This window comes from Malania oleifera, chromosome 3 (assembly GCF_029873635.1).
Source record: "Malania oleifera isolate guangnan ecotype guangnan chromosome 3, ASM2987363v1, whole genome shotgun sequence".
Lineage (NCBI taxonomy): Eukaryota > Viridiplantae > Streptophyta > Magnoliopsida > Santalales > Ximeniaceae > Malania > Malania oleifera.
Genome location: NC_080419.1, coordinates 77,849,447 through 77,855,389, shown reverse-complemented (window position 1 = coordinate 77,855,389; position 5,943 = coordinate 77,849,447). Strand labels below are relative to the sequence as shown.

Sequence of the window (5,943 nt, the reverse complement as noted above, 5' to 3'; positions counted from 1 at the left end):
GCACATCAACCAATTTCTCAAACTAGGCTTTTCGATCGGGACAAGCAGTCTTCTTAAGTATGATCTTGATTTCTACAAAGAACTGATGCTTATCTCGTGTTATCCCATGTTCTGGCGTTTGATAGGTGGCAAGGTAGTTCACTATATCATCAAACCAAGGGCCGCATGACATGTTGGTAGTAGGAGAGATGATGCCTAACATCTTCAGCACTTCTTTCTTTATCACCTTCGTCATGGTGGGGTCGGTCTCCATCGCACATCACAGACTAACATTGCAACTATCTTTGTGAACTGCCCCTCTGATTCAAGAAACTCTCTAATCAAGGGAACTTTTTCATCAAACACCTTAGGTTGCTTGAGAGCTTCATTCTCAAATACACCATTAGAACCAAATGCTGGCAAGAGTTCTAACATATCCAAGTCATCTTGCACATCTACTGCATGTACCTCTGAATCATCACACACAGTCGGTCTCTTATTAAACACGTTCATCTCCAATGTCATGTTTCCGAACGTGAGCTTAAGTACTCCGCTTTGATAGTTAATCAAGGCATTTAAAGTAGCAAGGAATGGTCGCCCAAGAATAATAGGTTCCTAGTAGATGTTGGAGACAGGCTGCTGAATATCCAAAACCACAAAGTCCATTGAATAATAAAATTTTTCAACCTATACTAACACACCTTCAATAACACCTCGTTGAGCTTTTAGGGATCTATCTGCCAACTATAGCATTATAGGTGTTTTCTTTAGCTCACCTAAACCCAACTGCTCGTATATTAAAAATGGGAGCAAGTTCACACTACTCCCCAAATCAAGTAAGGCTCTCCCGATATGAGATTCACCAATCATGATAGAAATAGTATTAGAACCCGGGTCTCTAAGCTTCTGAGGAGCCTGACTCAATATCAACACACTAACTTGCTCGGTTAAGAAAGCTTTTTCTTCACATTCAATTTCTTTTTCACTATGCATAGATCCTTTAGAAATTTTGCGTACACAAGAACTTGCTGTATGGCTTCCAAAAGTGGAATGTTGATTTTCACCTATTTGAAGATTTCTTGAATCTTAGTGTGATGCCTATTGTTTTGACCAGATGTCAACCTCTGAGGATAGGGTACCATAGGTTGATACTCCTTAACAATCTCATCCCCCTTATTATTTGACTTCGTTGAATTTGAGCTTGCTTCATCTGATTTTTCATTTCTCTCATCTGTCTCGGTTGTCACTTCAGTTGTTGGAGTAACTGCTTGTTGATCAGTGCGCATTTCAGGATAGGAAACTTCTTTTCCTCTCCTCAAGGTAATAACCGTCTTCACCGTTTCAATAGAATCCCTTGAAATAATATGCACTGGTTGATGTTGTTGTCGATATACATGGGGATTGGGATGAGGTTGTGCAGGAAATTTCCATTTTTCTAAGGTATTCAGCTGTGTACTTATCTTATTCATGGTGTCTCTTAGCTTACTGAAGGCTTGATTATTCTGATTATTGGCGGTGACGTGAATCTGCATGAATTGCTAAAACATGTTTACCCTCTGTGTCATGATGTCATCAGAAGATTTCTTTGAGGGAATAGGAGCTAAATTTGGTTGGAATCCCGGAGATGTGTAGCTCTTAGAAATTTGTTGTGGTTGATACTACTGTTGAGGAGCTGCAACTAGATGATATAGCGGCTGCAGAGGTGGTGCATAAAATTAAGGAACTTGCTGATACCGTGAGGAAGATGGACCAATCTGATCATTCCTCCAGGAGAGGTTCGGGTGATTCCTCCATTTGAGATTATAAGTGTTCAAGAATGGCTAATTTTGAGATCTATTGACCCAATTTTCTAATTGTACCCAATTAGATCTACTCTCCTGCCAAACTGGTAGTAAACAACAATCCTGAATTCTGTGGTCTGAGGTCTCACAGATAGAGCAATCTTCAGCTTTCACTTTTTCTGATTCCATAACCTCTAGTTTCTTCGACAACGCATCCACAAGAGCCTGTAGACTAGTTTCCTCTTTGACCTCGTATATGCCTCCGCCACTGATCACTCTTAGAGGTTGTGTTGCCATTGGTGGCCATTCATGTTGTGTGTTCCATTGTAGGGAACTCTCAGCTAAATAATTGAAGAATGATAGAGCCTCATCTAATTCCTTGACGAAGAACTCCCCGTTGCACATGGTCTGGACAAATTGTTTACATTCAAGGGTTAAAACAGTATAAAAATAATTCACTAACCTCCAAGATTTGAATTCGTGATGTGGGCATATATTCATTAGGTCCTTGAATCTCTCCCAAGAATCTTGGAACGTCTCATCACCTCGCTGCATGAACTGAATGATCTGCTTCTGTAGGTACTGAGTTCTCTGAAAAGGAAAGAACTTATGAAAGAACGTCTATTCGAATTATCTCGGACCCAAGACATTAAATATCAATGCAAACAGAAGAAATTCACCAACACAGCAACAAACAAGCATGATCAATTTTATTTTATTTTTTCAATTTTTTTAATTTTTTAATTTTTTATTTAATGAAAAATTAAAAATAATTGAAAAAACACAAAATTTGAAATTAAAACTGGCACTCCCCGAGGCGCCAAAAACTTGACTCACTTGAAAAATGAGCAGCTCGGAAGCTATCCCAAGTATAAGGGTTTTGTCGTATAATATTTAGCCTAAAGGTCAAATCGTCTCCTCAGGAAATGAAGTTTAGTTTCAAAATTTGCGTAATTCCAATCAGAAAATAAGAAACAAAAAGGTACTAAACACAGTTCAGATTTAGGTTCTGTGGTTTGTTTGGGATTTCTTTTGATGAATTAAAAGAGCATGCAATTTAAATTCTAATTCCTAACACACACTGAGTTTAACAACAAGAAACGCAAATCCTGCGTTAACAACCGAACAAGAATTGAAGCACGCTTTGTACTTCGGAATAAAAACTAAAGACGATAACTTTCCTACATAATTAAAGTACGCAATTCTAAAAACTCAACCAATCACAAATTTAAATAAAAACTGATTTTAATGCGATAAAAAACTTAAACAAAAATTTAAAACTTTTAGAACTAAACAGTAAATGGGAACACGATAAAAAGAAATCGGACTTTAATATGATTAAACTTAAACTAAATCGAACTCAACAAAAAAAATTTAAATTTTAAAGAAAACAACTAATTTAACTTCTATTTTTTTTTATTTTATTCTTTTTTTTTTCTTTGAAGAGATCAATCCTACGTTAACAACTGAACAAGAATTGAAAGACGCGTTGAACTTCGAAATAAAAATTAAAGACGATAACTTTCCTACGTAATTAAAGCACGTAATTCTAAAAACTCAACGAATTACAAATTTAAATAAAAACTGATTTTAATGCGATAAAAAACTTAAACAAAAATTTAAAACTTTAAGAACTAAACAGTAAACGGGAACATGATAAAAAGAAATCGGACTTTAATACGATTAAGCTTAAACTAAATCGAACTCAACAAAAAAAGTTTAAATTTTAAACAAAACAACTAATTTAACTTCTAAATTTTTTTTTTCTTTTTGTATTTTATTCTTTTTCATTTTCTTTCAAGAGATCAATCCTACATTAACAACTGAACAAGAATTGAAACATGCGTTAAACTTCGGAATAAAAACTAAAGACGATAACTTTCCTACGTAATTAAAGCACGCAATTCTAAAAACTCAACCAATCACAAATTTAAATAAAAACTGATTTTAATGCGATAAAAAACTTAAACAAAAATTAAAAACTTTAAGAACTAAACAGTAAACGGGAACACGATAAAAAGAAATCAGACTTTAATACGATTAAGATTAAACTAAATCGAACTCAACAAACAAAATTTAAATTTTAAGGACTAATTTAACTTCTAATATATATATATATATATATATATATATATTGTATTTTTTTTTTTTTTTTTTCTTTCAAGAGATCAAACCGAACTTTAATAAAAAAAAATAACTCAAACAAAAACTAAGTCTAGTGCTAATTTTAATTGAGAGAAAAAAAATAAATAAGCTTTAATAATAATAATACCGAAACAAAGATTCAAAGTTTAAAACTTTAACTAAAATTCAATTGAAAAATAACAATATTTATTTAAATATTTAAAAGCAAGAATAAAAAAAAAAACTAAAGAAAAGGAGAGGAAAGAAAAAAGAGAAAGAAGGGAGAGAGAGAGAGAGAGAGAGAGAGAGAGAGAGCAGTTGGAGGTGCAGAGAGAGCCGAGAGGGAGACAGTAGTAGTCGTGGTGGGTGGCCGTTAGGAGGTTGGAGCAACAGCTTGGGAGACTTTCGAGTCCTTCAACAACAGCCGTAAGAACAAGGGGCTTCTCGGATTGAGGGAGCAGGAGCCATGATGAGCAGCAACTACAGAAGCAAGGTTCAGGTTCATGGGCAGCAGCAGCAACAAGGTTTCGGTTGGGATGGCTCGTTGCAGCAGGGAGCAGGGGAGTAGGCTCGGTTGGTAGCAGCAGCAGACAGGAGAAGAGTAAGAGGGAAGAGAAGAGAAAGGGGAAATGAGAAGGGAAGAGAAGGGAAAGGGAAAAGGAGAAGGGGAGCTTGGGGTTTGAAAGAAGAAGAAGAAGAAGAAGAATATATAAGGGAAGGGGGGGGGGGGCGGGTAGCCCTACCCAACGCAAACCCAATAAAGACCCGACTGCATAGCCTAGTTAAATCAAAAGCATTTTAAATCCTTTTTTTCTTCTTTTTTTTCTTTTTTTTTTTTGTTTCTTCTTTTTGCTTTCCAGTGAATATGCCCGATTTTGACCATCTTAGAGCTCGTATGGCTCGAAACTTAAAACATAAAAGTTGTAGATAATCTTCTCATCTTTCTCCATAATTTTAAATCATCTAGATCAAAATTTGGATAAAAAAATTATGCGCAAATTACGAAGCGGTGCCGATTTTAGCTCCCAATAATTGTCCTGCAATAAAAAAAATATCAAAAATTCATAAATTATTCAATAAAACCCAAATATTATAAATAGGACATCGTGCTAAAATATTAAGAGTAATTAGGTATTTAATTAAAAATATAAGTTTCAATGCATAAATTAAAGCACCTAATTACGTAGTTTAAGCGAGTAATCACCTATCTCTACCCTTCTTGCAACTACTGAAACTCTCACATTATCGGATGGCTCTCCACCATTGATACTACCTTGTATTGCCAAACTCTTGGGTCATTACAATACCTCTCGTTGACACGTCCTGACGTGTCCTTTGCCATTAACAAGTTATCTCAGTTCATGTATTCTCCTTCCACCCTTCATTAGTCTATAGTTAAACGCTAGCTCTGCTATCTGGTTGGAACTCATGACTATGGCATCATGCTTCGCAAAAACTCACCTCAAATACTTCATGCATTTGCTGATGTTGATTGGTTGGTGATCCTAATGATCAGACTTCAACCTTCGCTTATGTTCTTTTTCTTGACCCCAATCCCATCTCTTGGAGTTCTAAATAGAAAAAGACTGTTGGTCGCTTCTCCACAGATGTCGAATATTGAGCTATTGCCTCTACTGTAGTTGAAATAAATTGGGTAATGAACCTCCTTCAAGAGCTGTGTGTACTTGTAACTTCTACTTTGGTCATTTACTGTGATAAGGTGAGTGCTACTTATGTAAGTGCCAACCCAGTCTTTCATTCTCGTATGAAACACATCGCCATCGAATTCCACTTTGTTCGCAATCAAGTTACTACAGGTCACCTATGTGTTTCCCATGTTTATACTTCTGATAAACTAGCTGACTCTCTTACCAAGCCACTACCTCAGTTCTCCTTTCTTACTCATAGAACCAAGATTGGTGTCCTCAATGGCCAGTCAATCTTTTGGGGACATGATAAGTCAACACATACCATTGCTCCTCTAGTCAAGTAGACAATCACTCCTCCGGTCAAGCCTCCATTATCCCCTTGAATCTTAGCTGCAATTACTCTAAACTTA

The 5,943-nt window shown here is 35.9% G+C and overlaps 1 non-coding gene across 1 annotated transcript; it reads left to right on the top strand.

Moving 5' to 3' along the window:
* Positions 1-2,235: 2,235 nt before the first annotated feature.
* On the top strand, positions 2,236-2,341 carry LOC131152459 (small nucleolar RNA R71). The gene has a single exon (XR_009135960.1). It is a non-coding gene; the product is annotated as a small nucleolar RNA R71 (small nucleolar RNA).
* The last annotated feature ends 3,602 nt before the right edge of the window (positions 2,342-5,943 follow it).